Raw genomic sequence first — 22,919 nt, 5'->3', positions numbered from 1 at the left:
AAAATGCGGGGAAACGCGCTGCCGTGCTTCACGGAAGCTTATGTTCAATTTAAACTTTGTAGTAATAATTTCTTTTTCCATTCTCCAGGCCACGCATGACCTGGAATATGCAGGATGGTCACCCTCACAGTTTGCACAGTGCACTTGTAGCTGACAGTCATCGTCAGCGGTATGACCTTTGGTGCCGCATTTTGCGCAGGTAATCTGTCCTCGGCAGCTCTGGGAGCCGTGCCCGAACCTCTGACACTTAAAGCAGCGCCTCGGGTTGGGTATGTATGGTCTAACTGGCAGTTTAAGATATCCTGTTGCTATTTCAGTTGGGAGGGTGCTAGATGCGAAAGTGAGTATGATATGCTTCGTTGGGATTTCCTTATTTTCTCTTCTTATTTTGATACGCTGCACCTGAATGACATTTTCCTCTTTCCAGCCTGCTAGAAGTTCATCATCAGAGAGGTCCATCAGGTCTCCGTCTGATACAACACCCTTCACTGTGTTCATGGTTCGATGTGGTGTGATTGTGATAGGCTGATCCCCGAATGCTGTGAGTTTATGTAGTCTCTGGTACTGTGCGTTGTCTTTTACTTCAAGTAACAGGTCACCACTGGCGGTCTTTGTGGCCTTGTAGCCTGCGCCCAGCGTTTCTATAAGGCATTTCGATACAAGGAAAGGTGAAATGTTTCTAGCTTTCTTTTCTGTATTTTCACAATGAATAATGTGGTATTTTGGGAAGTTGTCTTTTTTGTTCGGGAGAAATTCAAGCATTACATCGGTGCGCCACCTCTTAGAGGGGCGATTAGTTGTGACAGGGCTAGGGGTTCCCATAAATTTGATAGTTTTTTCGGCGGCCATGCCAGCCACCCACCACCGAGCCCAACAAGGGGACGCTGCGAGACGCGAAGGAGGCGCAAGCGCCAGCCGTACATGGCCGCTATAACCTAATATATCTACCCAAGGTTGGATATTTACACTAGGTTAACCCTTGCCGCCAGGAAAAATTGGAAGTAAAAAGAAGTGAGGAGAATACAGGAAAGATGTAAAGTGAGAACAAAAGACGAAGATGTAGGGAGAGAGAGATAGGAAAAGGCGACTGCCGATTTCCCCTGGGTGGGTCAGCCCAGGGGTGCCGTCTACGTGAAGCCGGGGCCAAAGAGGTGTGTTGCCTCTGCCAGGGGGCCTTAAAGGTCCAATCACCCAGGGTCGGCTCAACCCCCAGGATCCCCTTTTCCCCGGACACGGCAAAGCCACGCACGGCTAGGCGTGGGAGGGAGTAGAAACTCCCCCGTTAGCTCGGGTCCGTGGTGTCGCTACACACCAAACGCCTGCTTTCACAGGCGCCCCTGCGGGGGACGATTTAGCAGAGATTGATGAACATCTGCAGTAATAAGGGAGATAGGTTACATTTCAGATTCAGTAAGGAAAGATCAACAGTCATAATTTTTATTGATAATCAAGGTAGTAAGCTTAAGATACAGGAGGTCACGCAAGAGATAAAAGATAAATACAAATACCTGGGTGTACGGATAAGCAATAGGACAAGAACCTAAGGGAACACGAAATATACGTAACGACTAAAGATAACAGGAATGCAGCGGTGATGAAAAATAGGGTACTGTGGAATCACAATACGTATGATGTTGTGAGAGGAATATGGAAAGGGGTCATGGTTCCTGGTTTGGCTTTCGGCAATGAGGTCTTGTGCACGAGATCAGAAGTTCAAGCAAGAATAGAAATTAAGGAACGTGCAATCGGTAGGCTTGTTTTAGGAGCTCACAGGAATACACCAAATCGGAGAGTACAAGGTGATATGGGATAGACATCATTTGAGGGCAGGGAAGCTAGCAGCAAGATAAAATTTGAGAAGTGATTGAGAGAAATGGGGGAAGAGCGTTGGGATAGGGGGGTATTGAGCTACTTGATGATGATGATGTATGGTGTTTTTGGCGCAAGGGCCATTTGTTGGCCAAAGAGCGCCATTTAATCTTACTGAAAATATGGACAATGATTGTGATAAGCGGCTGTGTAAGGGCCATAAAATTCTTCGCGATAAGGCGGGTAAAAACATACAAGTAATAAAATGATGACCATGCCGTGAAAGATGTGTGTGGTGTGAATGATGACAAAAGTTGGTGATAATAAGACGATGGTGGATATGTATGGCATTAGCACAAGTACCTCACACGTTAGTACCCTTGTGTGCAAGGGCCGTGAGGCAAGTGCTTTCCTGTGTAGCCACCGCAGCAAAAACCTCTCTAGAGAGGTCGTGCTACGGTATGCCCGGGTACATGATATGAAAATTATGAATTTCTTTTAAAAACGCTAATAATGATTTGTGACTAAAAAGCGGTTCCATACCGACGAACGTTGAAGGGTGTAAAGGGATATGTTGTCGGTAGGATAGTGGGAAGTGTTGTCTTCTTAGAGTGTCTAAATGTTTACATTGAATTAAAACGTGAAGAACTGTTAATGTCTCACCACATTTATCACACAATGGTGGATCACCACCGGACAAAAGATGTGTGTGTGTCGTGTATATGTGTCCTATCCTGAGTCTTGTTAGTGTTACCTCTGTTAGACGTGATTTTGATACTGGTGGCCAATGGCCAAGGTGTGGCTTGATAACGTGTAGTTTGTTTTGTGTGTGTGTATCCCACTTGCTCTGCCAGTAGTCCCGGAGGTTTCGCTTGAGAGACGGCTTAAGATCAAGGGCCGGGATTGATATGGATGTAATGGCGGTGCTCTCATGGACGGATGCAGCGAGGAAGTTTGCCTGATCTTCCAAGGTATCACCCCGAGTGTCCACGAGTGGAAGTGTGTGTACTTGTTTTCCTGCTATCCTACCGACCATGTTCCAGACTTTAGCCTCCTGTGTGTATGAATTGATCCCCGACAAAAACTTCTGCCAGCTTTCTCTTCTGGCCTGCCGACGCGTTCTCCTGCCTTGAGACTTTATTTTCTTGAAGGTTTCAAGATTTTCCGCTGTCGGTGAGTTCCGAAGCAGCCTCCAAGCTCCGTTTTGCTGTTTGCACGGGTTTCGGCATTCAGAGTTCCACCATGGCACACGCCGTTTTCCTGGGTGCCCATTTGTTTGTGGGATGCATTTTGTTGCAGCATCAATCAAAAAAGCTGTGAAGTAGTCGACAGCAACATCAATGCTTAAAGTACATATGTCACTCCAATCTATACGAGCGAGGGTAAGAAACCGTTCCCAGTCGGCTCTGTTTATGAGCCACTTGGCAACACGTGGTGGACATTCAGTCAATGTATTTGTGCTCAAAACTACGGGAAAGTGGTCACTTCCGTACAGATTACTGACGACTTTACACTGGAGTAGAGGCACAAGAGATGGAGATACTATGCTTAGGTCTATGGAGGAGTAGGTGTTATCGGCGAGATTATAATAGGTTGGTTCTTTTCGATTTAAGAGACACGCGCTCGACGAGAGAAGGAACTGTTCGATCAGTCGACCTCGCGCGTCATACCGAGAGTCACCCCATAGCCTGCTATGCGCATTAAAGTCTCCAAGGAGAACATAAGGTTCCGGAAGTTCATCAATTAAAGAGTGTAAATCACCTTTTTGCAGCTGATAGCTAGGAGGAATGTAAATAGTGCAGATTGTGATCAGTTTATCAAAAAGAACCGCTCGAACAGCTACTGCCTCAAGGGATGTTTGGAGTTGTAAGTGTGTGCATGCAATTCCTTGATTCACTATGATGGCAACACCTCCGGATGATGTCATGGCATCATCACGGTCCTTTCGAAAAATAACGTATTTGCGAAGAAAATTTGTGTGTTTTGAATTAAGGTGTGTTTCTTGTACACACAGCACTTTCGGTGAGTGTTCGTGTAGGAGTTCTTGGATGTCGTCAAGGTTTCTGAGAAGGCCCCTGACGTTCCATTGTTTAATTTGAGTGTTCATGGTGAATGTAAAATAATGCTGTGTGTACGAAAAGCGAGTGGCTGTTTAGATGAGGAGTTTGAGTTCACTTAACAGGGCCGTCACAAGGCCCTGTTATTTGCTTTTTTGTTTTCTTGGCGCGCTCCAAGGAGCCACGCCGCTCTTTCGGCACCAAGGGTGCCGACGTATCCATTGCCTCCTTGGAGGCACTGGATGCCCGCACGTGCGGGCTGTTAGTTTGGATTTTGGGCCTCGCCTGGTGAGGGGAGGCCTTGAGACCCGAAGACTCTGGAGTCTCCGGTCTCTGTTTGGGAGTAGGCGGTGTAGCCTGGGCTACAGCCGCCTTGGGGGCAGGTGCCACAGCCGACGGCTCGCTCTGCGCAGGCCGAAGGGGTGGCGAGGGCTGGTGCGGCGTTGCCCCCTGACGCGCCGCATCAGCATATGTTGCGCCGTAAAATGGCGACACTCTTTGTCTTGCTTCTTTGAATGTGATGTTTTCTTTGACTTTAAGAGTGATTATTTCTTTTTCTTTCTTCCAATTAGGACATGAACGCGGATAGGCGGCGTGTTCCCCGTCACAATTCACGCAGTGAGGCGTAGTAACACAGTTATCAGATGGGTGGCCGTGGCTACCACATCTTGCACAAGTTTCCTGACCCCGGCAGTTCTGCGAGCCATGACCAAATCGTTGAAATTTATAGCACCGTCTTGGATTGGGAATGTAGGGACGGACAGAGAGTTTGATGTATCCTGTGTCTATAGATGAAGGCAGTGTGCTAGATGCGAAGGTGAGTATTAAATGTTTGGTAGGTATTTCTTTGTAGTCTCGTCTGATGACGATACGTTTCACATCTGTGACATTTTGCTCTTTCCACCCTTCGAGCAGTTCCTGTTCAGACATTTCAAGAAGGTCTGCTTCTGAAACAACTCCGCGTGAGGTGTTCATTGATCTATGAGGTGAAATAGATACTGGGATATTACCAAATGCTACGAGACTGCCAAGTTTTTCATAGTGGTGTTTTTCAGGCAGCTCAAGGAGAAGGTCTCCGCTAGCCATTTTTGTAACCTTGTATCCTGGGCCAAAGACCTCTGTCAGGGATTTAGCAACAAGAAATGGAGATATTACTCTGGCTTGTTTTGTTGGGTTTTCGCTGTGCACAACATGGAATTTGGGAAAGCATTGTCTGGGTTGGCTGAAAATTGATATGTCATCGGTGCGTCCCCTCTTAGGCGGGAGACGATCTAGGAGACGGGGAAATGCAGGTGTTCCCATAGTAGTGTACTTTTTGTTCGGCAGCAATGGCGACCACCCACCATGGAGTCCAACCAGGGGACGCTGAAGCACTTAATAGCATAAGGCTGCAGATGCCAGCCGTACATTGCCACTATAACCAAATATAACTACTCAAGGTTGAGTAATTACACAAGGTTAACCCTTGCCGCCATGAAAAATCGGAAGTAAATGGAAGAGAGAAGAAGACAGGACAGATTTAAAGACGAGAAAAGACTAAGATGTAGGAAGAGAGAGATAGGAAAAGGCGACTGCCGATTTCCCCTGGGTGGGTCAGCCCAGGGGTGCCGTCTACGTGAAGCCGGGGCCAAAGGGGTGTGTTGCCTCTGCCGGGGGGCCTTAAAGGTCCAATCACCCAGCGTCAGCTCAACCCCCAGGATCCCCTTTTCCCCGGACACGGCAAAGCCACGCACGGCTAGGCGTGGGAGGGAGTAGAAACTCCCCCGTTAGCTCAGGTCCGTGGTGTCGCTACACACCAAACGCCTACTTGCGCAGGCGCCCCTGTGGGGTATTCAGCTACTTGTACATGACGAATGTTGATACAAAATGGACGAAGCGAGCCAGTAAATTGATAGGTAAATACTTGATAGGAGGTGTCTTGTTCTGTTGGCAAGTGGTGCAAGACTGAACGTATTTCTGCACAAAGCGATACATTCCTCACCAGTAATATCGTTGGCGCAGCCTTTCATAGGTTTTCAGGACACCTGCGTGAGCACTTTGAGGGTCTGCATGGAAATTCATGCAGAAGTCAGAGCGCATATGAGTTGGGACAGCAAGGAGCCACTTCCGACCACCAGGCATGTAGTTGCGGCGGTACAGAATGCTGTCTCGCACGGAAAAGCGGGCTGCTTGTCGGCATAGCGCTCTCGTGGAAGGGACAGCAGACGGATCAGTAAGGTAGTCGAGTAACAATGCATGGTATGGATCTTTACGCTGCTCCGAAAGCATGTCAGTGGTGTCTATTGGTGACAAGGTGGTAAAAAGTGGTGACAGAGAAGCCACATCTGGGATTAATGGTGATCGCGAAAGTGCATCGGCATCTGCATGCTTGCGACCGGAACGATATACTACACGGATGTCGTATTCTTGAAATCGAAGTGCCCAACGTCCCAGGTATCCGGACGGGTCTTTCAATGTGGACAGCCAACATAGAGCATGATGGTCTGTGACCACGTCGAATGTATGCTCCACTACAGTAGGAATGTTATCATTATCGGGAGACGTTGAAAAATCCTGGGCTTACTAATGCGCAAATGATTAAGGAACTTCTTGAGACGCAGAAGATAACCTTGAGCAAAGTTCTGAGATTCAGGAGAAACAGGCCTCTTCTGAAGCAAGATTGGTTGAAATAAATATTAGACTGTCAACCATAGAAAAAAAAAACCTGAAGGAATTTGAAGCTGTCAAGAACAGACGTTGAGGGCAATTTAAATGAAAGAGACAGCAATATAGATTCGCTCAGCCGGAAGGTAGACGACCTAAAAATAGATCCACGCAAAATAACCTAATAATAAGAGGCATTAGAGGAGAGGGTCATGAAACTATTGAAGTTTTGATAAAAAAAGGTGAATAATGGTGTGTTTAGTGGCATGCTTGAACTAAAAAAAATCAATTGAAAGAATACATCGCCTGTGTGAAAGAACTGAAGGTAGAGACCATTCCATAGTCATCAGATGAGCTGACTTCCGAGATAAAACCAAAATATTGGGTCATTGTTCCATGCTTGATGGATCGAAAATAAGAGTCAGCGAGGATTATTCTAAGAGGATTGTTGAAATACAAAAAAGTTTTTGGGCGTCTCCGCAGGGGGAGCGGCCAAAGGGAGCGAAAGTTAAACTAGTACGCGATGAAACTAAAATCAACAATGTCCTTTACGCATGGAATGAAGACACGAATGAGCGCTACGAGTGTCGTGCTCGTCAACAGAGTGATTCCGCCTGAATTTCGAAAAAAATAATGCTTCAAAATGTTGAATGTGAATGCTAGAAGCATTTTTAAATAAGGTCGAGGATGTTGAAGTGCTAGTTTTTTAACATGAACCGGACAGTATGATGGTTATAGAGACATGGCTTCGTAAAGACACATTAGACAGTGAGATAACTCCGAAATCTTATAATATAGATAAGAAAAACCAGAAAAGTAGAGGTGGGGGTGGGTCGCATTGCTGATTCGTGACAATATCTAGTTTACCGTGCTTCCTGTTCTTTATGACATAGAGGCAGTGTGGATTAAGGGGGTTTTTATAAATCGCGTAATCTACATAGGTTGTTTATATAGGCAACCAAATTCACCAGTCCAAGCTCTTTCTAGTCTCCGGTGCTTTATGGACAGCAATATGCAACATAGTGATAGTACAATACTTTTGTGTGACTTCAACCTGCCAGGCATAAACTGGAGTGACTACTCTCCCGGAGCGACAGAAATTTCTAATAGTGAAGCACTCCTTGAACTGGCTTTCTTTCTGCTTTGGTTTAAGCCAGGTAGTGAACGACTATACAAGAGTCAGTACTCGTAGCTCATCCATCCTCGACCTTGTAGTGTCTAATCAATTGTTACCCACACTTCGGGATTGCGAAATTTGTGATGGTATCTCCGATCACAAACTGGGAGTGCTGTCTTTGTTTCCCCCCCTGCTGTCAATCATTCCTCAAAATATGTTTTTACTTTGTTAGAGCAGATGATGTTGGGGTACTGGAATTGTTAGAAGACTCCTATAAGTATTTCTGTGAGTACTATAAGCATAATCAGAGCCCAGATTATCTCTGGAAATACTTTTCCAATTTAGCAATATCTTGTATTGAACGCTTAATACCAAAGCGACTCAAGAAGACTAGTGAAAAAAGTCCTTGGATAACAAGGCAAATAATTCTCACTTAAAAAGGCAATTGAAACAAAAATTTAAGAACAGTAAAATCAATCCTAGTGTGCTAAACCAATCAGCCATTCGTAATCTTGAAAACGGTCTTAAATTACTCTATAAAAAATCTAAACAAAGGTTTTTTGGCATCACACTCACAAAATTTTTAAGGGAGGCACCTGATAAATTTTGGAGATATGTTAACCCATCTACGAAAGCTCGCTCAATGACCCAGGTTACGTAGTTTCCCATCGCTGTGAGTTTTAATGAATATTTTGCTTCAGTGTTTAACGATAGTAATGGCATTTTGCCGAACATTGTTTTCTCATTTCACAGGCCACCTATCCGGGTGGCCTGTGAAATACCATTTCACGGGCCACCCGGACTTAGAATTTAACGAACTGGGTGTCTTCAACTTCTTCCTCAATTTGAACTTAAAAATAGGAGCCCTGGGCCCGATACTATCCCTAATGAATTTCTGTGCAGATACGCTGAACGAAATTCCAAATTTTTTTGCATTAATTTTTAGATCTTCCCTTATCCAGGGTTCCTTACCCAAAGAGTGGAAAATAGCTAACTAAAGTGATCCCAATTCCTAAAAAGCGGTAGTTACGGCAATGTAGCAAACTATCGGCCTGTTTCAATTATCAGTACTTGCTCAAAACTGCTTGAACATGCCATTTAGAAACATCTATTAAACTATATGAGTGAGCATATTTTATCCAACTGCCAACATGGGTTTCGACAGCGCTTGTCTATAATATCCCAACTCATCGAATTAGTCCGTGACCTTTCCAAAAATATTAACTCACATGCACACACGAATATGATTTTCATGGACTTTGCGAAAGCTTTTGACAAAGTGTCTCACAGTAAATTACTTAGGAAAATTGATGTTAAGTTCCAAAAAATTATCATCACAAAGTGGTTTTCATACTATTTTTAATCTCGTCAGCAATTTGTGGAAATAAATGGCACAAAGTCTCCTGTTTCAGCTGTACAGACGGGAGTATTTCAAGGCAGTGTCCTGGGCCCACTTCTGTTCCTTTCATTTATAAATAGCCTTCCGAATGAAATTGGCATTTTTATTAGGCTACTTGCAGACGATTTCATCATATTCAAGTCAACACAGTTAGTGACAAGATCAAATTACTTGAAAATTTACAAAAACTAAAAAAATGGTGTGATTAACGGCAAATGGTGCTGAACCCCCTGAAAACAGTAGTTATGACAGTCACTAGGAAGAAAAATTACTTAAAATATACTTATTATATAGATAATCATGAACTAAAAAGAGTTGAACAACATAAGTTCCAAAAGTTCTAAGAGGAAGCACTAGAGTGTTACGTCAATGAAACACAGCCTTTCACTACAGTCACTTGTATCACGTCGCAAAGCATCTCGTCTCATACTTTTTCACAAGATATTCAATCATCCACTTTTGAAAGCTCAGTTCATTACCACTCCTGTCTATTACTCAGCTCGTTCAGATCATCAACATAAGGTACACGTCATTGGCTGCCGCATCAACACTTTTCATCATTCCTTCGTCCCCTGCACATCCAACGACTGGAACCACCTTCCCTCGGACATGGTTTCCATGTCAAATCATGACTTGTTTTCTTCCACAATACAGGAGCACTTACGTGATGACGCGTGAAGTGTATATTGTACATTTATATTATTGTATTCTGTTTCCCCCATGTTTCTGATGGTACTTACACATACATCCAGTGTATTGCCTAACATCAAATTTACATGTCTTGTAATCTTTATCATTTTGATGTCACTATGTTTCTCTTGTTCATAGTTTATTATTTTCTTGTACCCCACTCTCCTCCCTTAAGCTATGTGCGATTGAGGATAAAATAAATGAAATGAAGTAAGTACCTTGGTTTAAATTTTACAAGCAATCTTAGCTGGAATAATCACATAGATTATGTGTGCCCAAAAGCCACTAGGGCCCTATGGAGTCTTAGGCGCCATTTGCCGTTTGCGACACAAGAAACTATATGTTTAGCTTACAAAACACTTATTTAACCAATAATTGAATACGCAGAAATTGTCTGGAATCTATTCACGATTACAAACATTAAAAATTGAAAAAATTCTGCGTTTAGCAGTCCGGTTTATATTTATTAATTATCTATGGACAGATTTCCCATCTCAACTGTGTGCACTTGCAGAGCTACCCGCAATTTGAGCTAGGACAAAACACGAAAGACTCAAGTATCTTTACCTCGTTTTAATTAACTGTGTTCATATATAAGATATGCTGAATATGTCGATATTTTTCGTACTGAAACTTCTAGACATCTCATTCAATGTTTATTCCTGCACCTGCTGTTTCCACCGATTGTTTTAAGTACAGCTTTTTCCCAAGAGCTATCAATGAATGGAATTTGTTGAGCGATGAAGTCGTTTGAAGCTCATCCATAGATATGTTTTTAAAACACCTAGCACATATCTTCGTTTGTAATTAATAATGCTCTATTTGTCTCTGCATGCTCTAGTGCATTCAATGATTAAGTTCTTGGTTGCATTTTTAATTACTTCATTCTTGTCCTTCAATTTTTTACTTCTGATTATATTTGTTAACTATGTTCCGTTCTTTGAAGGATCGCTATTTTTTCATGTATTTTTTTTTTCACTCCTGTAATAGCTCTATGTAAGGGCTGACAGTATCCGTAAATAAATAAAGACTGATGTGGCCGAATACAAAGGGGTAGACATGGTATGCAGAGCGTGCTAAAAAGAGAAGGAAACTGCTGAACGCCTGATAATGTTCTGTAAAGGGCTTCACCCTATAGTTTAGGATGATCGCACAGAGTTTTTCAAAGCACTGGGGTTTGAGGGCAAATCAGACTTCAAGTGGGTAGAAATAACTAGGAGGAGGTTATTTGATTGGTGGCTAAAATCAAGGCATGAGTGAAAATTAAATCCTTCAGTGCAAAGTACCAGTCTTCAACGTCACTATTTAAAGGAAAAAAAAGATAAGTCTAGTTGTTGGTTCACTAAGTATTACGGCTAGGTGGCGTTAGCCACTGCCCGATCTAAAGATTACAGCCATATCAATCCATCTATTCATCCTTGCTGTCAAGTTTTTTCTTCTTTACTTCATATTTCGCGTTACTTTTTGTAGCAACTGAAGCCAGAATTAAAAAAAAGCCAACCAATACACTGGAGCAAGCAAAATTAAGGAAAAAAAAATTGATCTTCCACAGTTGCGATTGAAACCTGAATCTTTTGAGTGGGAAGTGAGCATTCTACCCCTTGACCACTTAAGTAGAGTTGCGCGCACGGCTCTTAAAACAACACATTGCAGACTACCGATCACAGCGCCACAAGCGGATTGACCCTGTTTGGACTTCACTTTCGGAGCTCGGCCCGGGCACTACCCTAGTTCTAGTACACTCTAGTTTGGAGGCGGTGGGATTTTGACAGTTTCATCAATGAAAGGCGCTTTAGGCGAAAGGGTATTTCCCCAACTTTTCAGAGGAGCTTTTATTTTTCTCCTACATAAAAAAAGCATATCGCATACAAGAAGCTCGAATTCCAGAAATGCAGAGACGTTGCTACATTAACTATATACCTTTCAAAAATGAAGCGCTCACTTGTATTACGCACACTCATGCACTGGCTTTTGTAAGTTCACATAGAAACGATGCAAACACCGTAGTAATGTTACAAGCCTATCATCTCATTCTTTACCCTGTATCATCGAAGCAGCTTGCTTCAACATGTGAACTGAACATAAGTCGTCATTCTTTTTTGGTGCTTAAGCTTCTCGCCTCAAAGCGAACTCTAATGTGCTGCGCAATATGACGTTTTCGGAATCCTGAAACATGCAACAATTATTCAAAGTGTTTTTGTGCACCCGGGCGCAAAAAGGTAATCTATGTACTCGCGAATGCAGTCGTAGTAGTGAAAATATGTGAGAAATAGCAAGCGAGTGAAGCAAGCCTACTTGCACATCGAAATTTGTGCCCGATGTGCACTTGATTCGCGAAGCCAAATGCTTCCCAAGAGCCCACCATCGTTGTTCCGAAAAGAAATCACAGACATGTTCAGAACCGTCCTGTTCAATTAGAGGCACCGCACACAACATTACTAGCGCAAAAAGAACATGAAGGCTACCTATGTACGCCACAATGCGCCCATCAACCTGCCCTGAGCAATATGGCAATGCGTCGGCTTCAGCCACAGAGCCCCACTGCTACTCTAGAAGTTTTAGTATTACCTTTTTGATGGTGCTGCTACCAACCAGCAACTCTCCGTTCTAACTTTTGTTTTGTTTTTTCCTAAATGTCTACCACATGGCGCCTTATCTCACGCAGAACTCCAGCTTTCATGAACTGAAGCACGCAGATAGATACGGAGCCAATTTTGCTTTTTCATTACTTCTATTTCTGTGCATCTCTAGTATTTAGAGGCGAAGCTCTTGAAGCTGTAGGTGGTGCGTCGGCGATGTATGTAGTAGCAGAAATAATAGTAGTAGCCGTCGTATTAGTACTAGTAGTGCATCGTAGTAGTAGGTAGCCACCTCCTCAGCCGGACTAAATGAGCGGCACGCGTGCACTCATTTGAATTGCGGGGTAAACCCACGTAAATTATATATAAATAAAAAGATCGTTGTTTCTGATTAACTAACTTTCAAAAACGAGTATCGGTGACTTAATCTGCAATAAAATTTGCATTGAAATTGATGCTTGCGAAAAAAAAAAGCTAGTATCAGAAGGATGCACTTTGAGCAATATCTAGTTGCCACGTTGAAATCGCTGGGCGCAACCTTCTTGGTTTTAGCAAAGTTTAGCGCGTTTTGGGCCACAGTTTTATGAGCTAGAGGCTCCGAAAGATGGGAACTAAAAACGAAGAACAGGCCGTTAGAAAGTGAGCGCGTGCTGCTCCTCTAGTCCCGCAGTGCCACCTCTCGTTTATTCCTTAAAATTACCCCTGGACAGTGGTGCTTCTCTACGATAATACATGATGAAAAGATGCAAGCTGGCGGTGCTTGGAGTGTTCACTAGATTGATGGACAGATAGACTGACACACGAACAGAGAGACCGATTCACGGACAAACGAACGAATGCAAAAACAAATGGATGCACGGACAGATGCACGGACGGACAGATGAACGCACTGCAGATGGACACACAAAAAGACGGATGTTTTGCCCCACGCTGCGAGAATACGCTGCGTGGGGCATTATGTGCATAATGCACTCAGTGGATATGCTGCGATTTTTTTCTTTTTCTCACCCTTTCTAGTTCTCTTTCTCTTCTTTCTTTTGTTTCTCGCTTTTTATTCTTCACTTTCTGCTTCTCATTCTGTCTTTCCTTTTAATTGGCCCCTTCACCCGTTCTCTGGATCTTCTTTTTTCTGCCTGCTTATTTATATCTACCTTTCTATCGATTGTGTATATTTAATGGTATTTATTTCTCTCTCTCCCTGCATTCGTTCTTTCGCCTGTCAGCATTAATTCATGCCTAACATCTCGGTCTAACAAATCGGGGCACGTGTCCTGAGAGCAAAGCAGGAGGTGAAGTAGAGGAAGAAAAAACGAAAAGAGTGCGAAGATGGCATGTTCAATCCTGGCCACAGCGATCGCATCTTGATGTAGCCGAATCGATAGAGGCCGATTTTTCTGCGATATCAGTGAATGTTAAAGAACATTAGACGGTCAAAATTTCTGAAGTGCCCCACTACGGCGTCTCTCATAATCATCTCGGAGTGTTGTGACTTAAAAATCCACATAACATAATAAAAAAAGATTGTGAAACATTTCATTATTATAATAGTTTTCTTTTTGTAAGAGCTGTGAAAATTAGTGTTACAGAATGAGGGTAGTAGTACAGAGAGGCATGTATTGGTGTCTAGGGGTAGTCTAGTATACGATAACCTATCTTTTTGCAAAGTGCGATATATTTGGCTGTGTACAATGTTTTGAAATTTACATATTTTGGTGCCACGTGGTTCCAGAGACAAAATTTGAAGAAATTTAGAGTGTGTTAATATACTGCCGTATACTTTTCAGAAAGTAGGTATAAGTACATAGTTAACAATTTTATCTTTATCCAACACTGTTTCATATATATCTCTAAAAACTCAAAATAATGAGGAATTGTGAAACCTGTAGTGCATGAAAAAAAAAAAAAATATAACACAGACAGAGCAAGTGACAAGAGGACAATACGCTTTGTCCTGCCCATTTTCCTGAAGATATGTGAGAACTTGGTGCAGCGTCCTGTATAGTCACTTGCTCTGTCCATGTTTTTTTCTTTTTGTGTGTGTGTGTGCTACAAGTTTATTATTCCATACCGCAGAGGCATTATACATACATACATACATATATATATATATATATATATATATATATATATATATATATATATATATATATTGCCACGTTCCATTTCCCAAGTTTTTGTTATCGTCCCAAAACACCACACGATTCTCAGCGCGCACCGCGCCTGCAGTTTTCCAGAAGGTTCCGGCTTGTAGTAGATCATTTCGATAAGATCACGCCCACTGTGCGAACGGTACAGATTGTTCTGAAACCTACGCCACCGCCAGCGATAACGCTAGAACATTCGACAGCGAGAGTATAAATGCCAACGCGCTTCACCGGTTCTCAGTTGTTGATCGAAGGCCGACGCTCCGTTCGCCGCATTCAGTCCGAGACTGCTATCTGTGTGAGACTGCTGCTGTAATTGGACTTTCCATTTACCGGGCACAGGTTCGCCCAAATAAACAGTTGAATCCCAACACGAAGTCTCCTGTTTTCGGCCACGTCACGACCCCGTGACATCTGGTGGAGGTGCTAGGTAATGTCATCCCGCAGCATTTCATCAACTTGTCTCTTCATGGCCTCACGTTCTCGCGTCGAAACCCTGTACGGACTCTGACGGAGTGGTCTGGCATTTTTTTCGGTTATGATGCGATGTTTCGTGATTGGGGTCTGCCGAATTTTCAATGACGACGAAAAGCAATCTTCGTATTGCAGGAGCAGGGCCTTGAGCTGATCTTGCTTATCGGAACAATAACTACCGACGACTTCACTGAACAACAGCAGGCCGACCCGGAACTTAAGGCTCTAATAGAATACTTCGAAGGCAGGACCGCCGAAGTTCCGAAGGTATTCAAGCGCGCACTTGCGTCGTTCTTTCTACGAAACGGTCTTCTACAAAAGAAAAACTTTTCACTTCTTCGAGCTAAGTACCTCCTTGTGGTGCCTTCAGCTCTGCGACCAGAACTCCTGCAGGCCCTGCACGATGTGCCGACGGCAGGGCACATCGGTGTTTCTCGCACGCTCGCGAGGATACAAGAAAGGTACTACTGGCCACTTCTTACCACCGACGTCAATCGTTATGTGAGGACATGCCGGGACTGTCAGCGACGCAAAACACCGTCGACAAGGCCAGCGGGACTTCTGAAGCCAATTGATCCACCTTGCCGACCTTTCCAGCAGATTGGTATGAACCTACTGGGGCCGTTCCCGACGTTGGCTTTCGGAAACAAGTGGATCGTGGTAGCTACCGACTACCTCACCCGCTACGCCGAGACAAAAGCCCTGCCAAAAGGCAGTGCATCCGAAGTAGCTAAGTTCTTCGTCGAAAATATCGTCCTACGTCACGGCGCCCCGGAGGTCCTTGTCACTGACCGAGGAACGGCATTCACTGCCGACTTAACTCAAGCGATCTTGGCATACAGCCAAACAAACCACCGTCGGACGACAGCGTACCACCCACAGACCAACGGCCTCACCGAGCGGCTTAACAAGACGATCGCCGACATGCTGTCAATGTACGTCGATGTCGAACACAAGACGTGGGACGCCATTCTTCCGTATGTGACATTCGCATACAACACGGCGGTGCAGGAGACGACGCAGATATCTCCATACAAATTGGTCTACGGAAGGAGCCCGGCAACGACGCTCGATGCCATGTTACCCAACGTCACCGACGAAGAAAACGTCGATGTGAGCGAGTACCTTCAACGGGCCGAAGAAGCCCGACAACTTGCGCGTCTCCCTATCAAGAATCAACAGACGACCGACAGCCACCATTACAACCTTCGACGACGCTTCGTGGAATACCAGCCCGGTGAACGTGTTTGGGTGTGGACGCCGATACGCCGACGTGGACTAAGTGAAAAGCTTCTGCGACGGTACTTCGGACCGTACAGGGTGGTTCGACGTCTCGGCCCACTTGATTACGAGGTTGTCCCCGACGGCATCACGAACTCTCAACGACGCCGATCGCGACCTGAAGTCGTCCATGTCGCGCGCCTCAAGCCGTTTCATGCGCGTTAACAAACTGGAACAGTGTTTTTTTGTATTATAGTTGTATCGTAATTTATTCATTGTACTTTCTTGCATTATTATTATACCTTCATCTTTAGTTAAAGCATCAGGACGATGCCTTTTTTCAGAGGGGGGGCAATGCCACGTTCCATTTCCCAAGTTTTTGTTATCGTCCCAAAACACCACAGGATTCTCAGCGCGAACCGCGCCTGCAGTTTTCCAGAAGGTTCCGGACTGTAGTAGATCATTTTGATAAGATCACGCCCACTGTGCGAACGGTACAGATTGTTCTGGAACCTACGCCACCGCCAGCGATAACGCTAGAACATTCGACAGCAAGAGTATAAATGCCAACGCGCTTCACCGCTTCTCAGTTGTTGATCGAAGGCCGACGCTCCGTTCGCCGCTATCAGTCCGAGACTGCTATCTGTGTGAGACTGCTGCTGTAATTAGACTTTCCATTTACCGGGCACAGGTTCGCCCAAATAAACAGTTGAATCCCAACACGAAGTCTCCTGTCTTCGGCCACGTCACGACCCCGTGACAATATATATATATATATATATATATATATATATATATATATATATATATATATATATATTGTAATGAGCGAGACAGAACAAGAGACAACACCGGATCCTGGGCCAGCTGTTCTTATTCTGCCTCTTCCTCGCTTTTCAGCCCATGGCCCACAGCTGCTGCGCCACTCTTCGTTACATTCGGCCACACTGCGAACCAGACAAAGAAAAAAAAAGAAATTACAGTTCATTGCACCTGCAGCGGTCCGACTGCTTTTTTCAAGCGCGACACATGCACGGCAAAGTTGTTTCTTTTGCGTTTATCGAGAGTGAACCTGGCATCTGAGGTGTTCACACGCCAGGTTTTTTCTCCTACACGCTGAGTAATTATGAATAGCCCGTCGAACTTAGAGAGTAGCTTCTTGCCAGGCCTGCCGGTGCCCCTTTGCACCCAAACCTCGTCACCGATGTTGTAAGCAAGAGCGGGTCTACGGCGTCTGTCATAGCGGCGCTTTTGATTTTCTTGTGCGTGGGTGGCTTTCTTGATCGCCTCAGTTCGGATCTTCTGACAGGCCGCTTTGCGGTCGTTGGCACGTGGAATTATAATGGGAACATCCAGACTGAAGACTGCTTTCAGCTGTGGTAGTTTCCCATAAACAATTTCATAGGGCATTTCCCCGGTAGACATCCGCAGTGCCGTGTTAATCGCAAAAGTGGCTGACGGAAGGTGGACGTCCCAGTCGGCCTCTCCTCTCTTCCCTGCCTTCGTATATGGAGCGAGTCGTGCCTGGATGCTCTGGTTGGTTCTCACAGTAAGGCCGTTTGCTTGAGGGTGAAACGCGGATGCGAAGTGGTGCTGCACGCCTGCTGTGCAAAGGTACTTTTTCAGTTCCCCGCTACGAAACGTTGTAGCCCGATCAGATATTAACTTTTTGGTAAGCCATGTCTCCATTCAAATCTGCGCTAGAGGAAGTCGATTAGGTAAGTGGATGCAAGAGATGGCACGGCCTCCACTTCCAGGTATTTTGACAGGTAGTAAACTGTACAATGACGTAAAGATTTCCCGCAGTGGTGGTGGGTAGAGGTCCCATGTAATCAATGCCAATCGTGTGGAAAATTGTTTCGGGTATCTGGATTAGTGTTAGTAATCCAGGTTGACACCCAGGCAGTCGCTTAAACTGCTGGCTGATTTTGCAACTGCCGACATAAGAACGGACGCTACTTTGCATCTTCGGCCACCAAAAACGTTCTTGTAGTTTTTGGAGCGTGGCTCGTTAGCCGGCGTGTCCGCCTTCTGGGGAGTCATGAATGGCTCGTAATATTTCTGACCTGTGGGATTTCGGGATCACCAGGAGGTAACGTTCTTCGGATCTGTCCGCTCACCAGTGACGCCGGTACAATGCGGCATTGCACACCACAAAAGTACTGTAATTTCCCTGGTCAGAGATAGATGCAATAATGGATGGCAAATCTTTTATTTTCCTGTTGGGCTCGGGATATATTCGTTTGGGCGAAAAAAATGTGGGTTTGCCTGGTTTGTTGCGCGCAGTCAAGGTGGTTCCGTGAGAGTGCATCGGCGACATTGTTTAGCCCCCCGGCGCGGTGGCGCACGTCAAAATCGTATTCTCGCAGCGTGATTATCCACCGGGCGAATTCGTGCTTAAGTTGCTGCTTGGAGAACATCCATGCTATAGCAGCATTATCAGTCACAACAGTGAATTTACGCCCGAAAAGATAATGTCGAAACTTATCATCGACGCTCCATACCACTGCAAGACATTCAAGCTCGTTGGAGTGATAGTGGCGCTCGGTGTCTGAAAGTTTTCGGCTGGCATAAGCGACCACGCGTTCCACGCCATCTAGATCATGCTGCACTAACACAGCTCCTAGGCCGACTTGGCTGGCATCAGTGTGCACTTCGGTAGACCAGTCTTCATTGAAGTGACTTAGTATGGGGCAACAAGTGAGCTTTCGTTTTACAGCTCAAAAAGCATTTCCTTGTGAGACGCCCCATTCAAACCACGCGTCTTCTTTAAGAAGACCCCTCAAGAAAGCTGCGATGAAAGCGAGGTGAGGAATAAACCTTCGCAAATACAACGCCATACCCAGAAATGACTGAACCTGCTTCAAGCAGGTTGGTATGGGATACTCCGACACGGCAGCTATTCGCTCCAGGAGTGGCTGAATGCCGACAGGAGATATATTATGTCCCAGGTACGAAATCTTGGACACCCCAAACTGGCATTTCTCTTGGATCAAATGAAACCCTGCTGCATAGAGTCTTTGTAGTAGTTCGTCCTAATTGCGAAGGTGTTCATCCTGCGTCCTGCCAACGACCAGGATGTCGTCTAAGTACACCACACAGGCTTGGTTTTTCAATGGTCCGAGCACTGAATTCATCGCACGCTGAAAAGTGCTAAGACCCTTCTTACTTCAAACGGCATGCGGTTGATTTCATACAAACCGAAAGGTGTGCGAAGGGCCGTTTAACATCTGTCTTCCTCCGCGACGTTAATCTGCCAGTACCCTGCTTGTAAATCAAGTAACGAAAAGAACTTGCAGTGACGTACTGTATCAACAGCGTCATCAATGCGGGGTAAAGGGTAGGAGTCAGGCATTGTACACTTATTGAGCTGCCTGTAGCCCATCCACGCAGAAGCGTAGTGATCCGTTTTTCTTGCGAGTAAGGACGACTAGTGCTGCCCACGTACTCGATGACGGCCTAATAATGCCCGCGGCAAGAAGTTCATCTACTTGTTCTGCGATCACTGCCCGTTCTTGTTCAGCGTATTGTCGCAGTGGTATGCATAATGGCGGATGATCTCCCGTTGGTATGCGATGGAGCAGCAAATTAGTGCCTGGCAGTTCTGCTGTATTGCTAGCGAATACCGGCTGATGGCGAGCCAATATAGAAGATAAGGTAGGAGGAGAGGACGGAGAGGGTTGTGGCGGTAGTCCCAGCAGTCAAAGACCGGAGCTCAACGTGGCCGCGATGTATGGTGAGCTCAATGTAATCAGATAGCAAGAAGTCAGCACCAAGGATCATGTCGGCAGAGAGGTCTTCAAAGACGGGAATGGCTGGAAGAACTTTAGTGCCCGTTGCCGTCCGGACTGAAATGTCGAGCATTCCGAATGGCATAGCACTTCCTCCAAGTCCGCAGAGGGGAGGTTGCGTCCACGGTCGAATAGTGTCCGGAGCATGACGTCGGTGTAGCGCCGTTCGTTTCGCACCGGTATCCACCAGAGCAGATAGGTCACCTATTCCCTCAATGTGAATGGACATCCGAGGAGTTTGACAAGCTTGGTAGTGGATTCGGGTCTGGAAAGGTTGACGACACTCCTTGGCGTTGTGGCCAATGCGACCGCACTTGAAGCATCCGTGTCGTGTGGAGGCATAAGTCCAACCTAAGCCGACGACGAGAGTTCTGCTGAAGTTCGGCTGCCTTTTGAGCGTAAACCTGGGGTGACGCTTCAGGTGACTGGCAAGATAAGATGGCAGCATGGGTAAGGTCAGCCAAGCCAGCAACGACATATTGGCGGGCAGCCGGAGAGATCCATGTAATACCACATTTGTCGAGAAGCCCGAGCTTATTGTAGACGTAGACGCCTGCCGACGCGATCGCATGCGCTTAAAATGGTCGTCGAATGCGGATGGAAGTGGTGTGAAGGGCGTGACGGAGGCTGTAGTCCAGTCACTCCAGAATTTGTACTTGCAGCCATTGTATTGATGCCACGCTTTAGCGGATTAGCGCAGTCGGCTTACGGCTAGCGATAGCATCGCGTCGTCAGTCCATGCATGTCGACGGGCCAAAGAATGGATTTCATCCAGCCAGACGGTTGGGTCTTGATTAATGCCAGTAAAGTCAGGAATTTCTGCCACAGACGGAGGAGGCAACGTGGTGGGAGCACAGGCTGCTGAGAAGGTGACGGTGGCGTCTGCAAGACGCTGGCTCAAAGTAGCGGTGGCCTGCAGAACCGTGCAGAGTTCCCTGGCGGCTACAGGCCAGGAATTACGCCTGTCTTCTGGCGACGGTACTGACATTGCTCCAGGAATGGTACCTGAGGCGAAGTCCAAGGGAGCATGTACGGCGTCTCTGGCCATTGGTACCCGCGGTGGCCAGGTCGGGTGCCATGGCCACGGTAGCAGGAGCTGCGGGCTGCTGGAGAGGGCGTCCGCTCCGTAGGACGGTTTTTTCATGCAGGTCGTCGCACACAAGTTCGTTGAACGGCTGCGCCATTATATTGAGCGAGACAGAGAAAGGGAGACAACACCTGATCTTGGGCCAGCTGTTCTTATTCTGCCTCTTCTTCCTTGCTTTTCAGCCCATGGCCCACAGCATATATATATATATATATATATATATATATATATACACATATACACCACTACCGCTGAAATTCCCAAGGCAAGTATCCAATTTTTCAATAAACACGTTACGGCTGTCATCCAAGGGATCGTTTGTAACAAAATATGCCAGCAGAACTGATATGAAGGAATTTGGTATATGCAAGAATGCTTGACTCGCCATTCCCGTGTCTCCTCCTAAGAGCGGAGCTGGCAAACAAGCACCGCATTGCTTCTTTTTTTTTTCCTTTTATCTTTCTTTGTCTTCTATCACCTTCTTAATTGTACTTTGAAAACACATGTATTTTGGATTACCACGCATATTTCTTAATCAGATTGAAGTTAAACAAGATGATTTGAATTATATTTAGGCGTACCACTTCCCACACTTATACAGAAAAAAACGGTGGTATTGGGACGGCGTGTTAGACAGTGATGAATAAGAAAGGACTATTTTGACCCATGAATTTTAATGTTTTCTGCAATGAATTGCTCGTTCTTTCACATCCATATAAGTTTGCCCTACTAAACATACACTTTGTTCAAGTTCTACTGAAGTTAGTCAAACAAATTGTGTCCTAGCGGTTTCTGCGCAGTTTTGCCCTTGATAAACACAGGAGGAGTCGGCCCGAGAAGTGCGTTTGTAGCCTACTACTCCTCCTCACGGAAGTAGAGATGGAAGAGAGAGGGTGTTTATGACGAGACACAGGAATATTCAATACCCCTTGATTTCACATCTGTTGTTCTGTTTTCATAAATAAGCACGGACTTTATTAAACATTTTATTACAGAAAATGTACCAGAGAGTTGCGGAATATTGCATGATTGAAATGCAAGACCCTATTTCGGCATGCCAATAGAGTTGACCGCTGCCCGAGCACACCTCACCAAGAAGCGTTAAGCATCCAAGGTCGAGCAGCCGAGCAGGTACTCCTTTCAAGCCTCTCTAGTTGGGGTGGGAAAGGGGGTGAAAAAGGAAGGGGGTTAGAAGGGCACGAAGCGACATGATAGGTGTCAGCTTGGACCTGACAGATCGAGCAGATGCCACTGATTTCCGGCAAAAAATGCCTGGCCACACTGAGATAGGTATTCATCTGGAAGCGGCGCAGTATTCGCTCATCTGCTTTCTCCAGACCACTTGTGGGATACGTGTACAGGCGGCGCGAAGCCCGGTAATAGGCAAGAATTTCGTGAAAGCGCATCAGATTCGTATTGCCATATTCTAACTCAGGACATGGAGAGACAATGGCCGGGATGAGAAAAGCGCCGGCAGCGACGTTCGCTGCCTCATTGCTGGGCAGGCCCGAGTGACCTGGGGTCCATACTGTACGAATGAGGTGAGGGTTAAAGCGCCAAGAGGCTGCCCGAAGTAGGTGACCTGCCAGCTGCAGGCGATAGAACCCTGAAGGTCGCGAAAGTTGAGGAGTGGTTCGTTTGTTGGTTCTCCGTCGTGGTTTGAAGTCTGGCCCATCGCTCCGGGTACGAATCCTCGAGCATGTCTGTGGGCGGAGGCGTTACTCCCCACAGGTGTTTTGAATAATAGCTTGCCACATTTCGCAGTAGCTGCGTGCAAAAAGAATATAATCCTCACAGGAGATTTCGATTCACACCACATAACATGGTGATATAGATCCAATGCAAGTAGAAAACGGTCATTAGAATGGGCCAGTCTGAATGGCGTTCAGTGTGTGAATTCTAGATCCC

This window comes from Rhipicephalus microplus, unplaced genomic scaffold (genome assembly GCF_043290135.1).
Source record: "Rhipicephalus microplus isolate Deutch F79 unplaced genomic scaffold, USDA_Rmic scaffold_22, whole genome shotgun sequence".
NCBI lineage: Eukaryota > Metazoa > Arthropoda > Arachnida > Ixodida > Ixodidae > Rhipicephalus > Rhipicephalus microplus.
The sequence above is the reverse complement of the archived record's forward strand: the minus strand, read 5'-3'. Positions refer to the sequence as shown.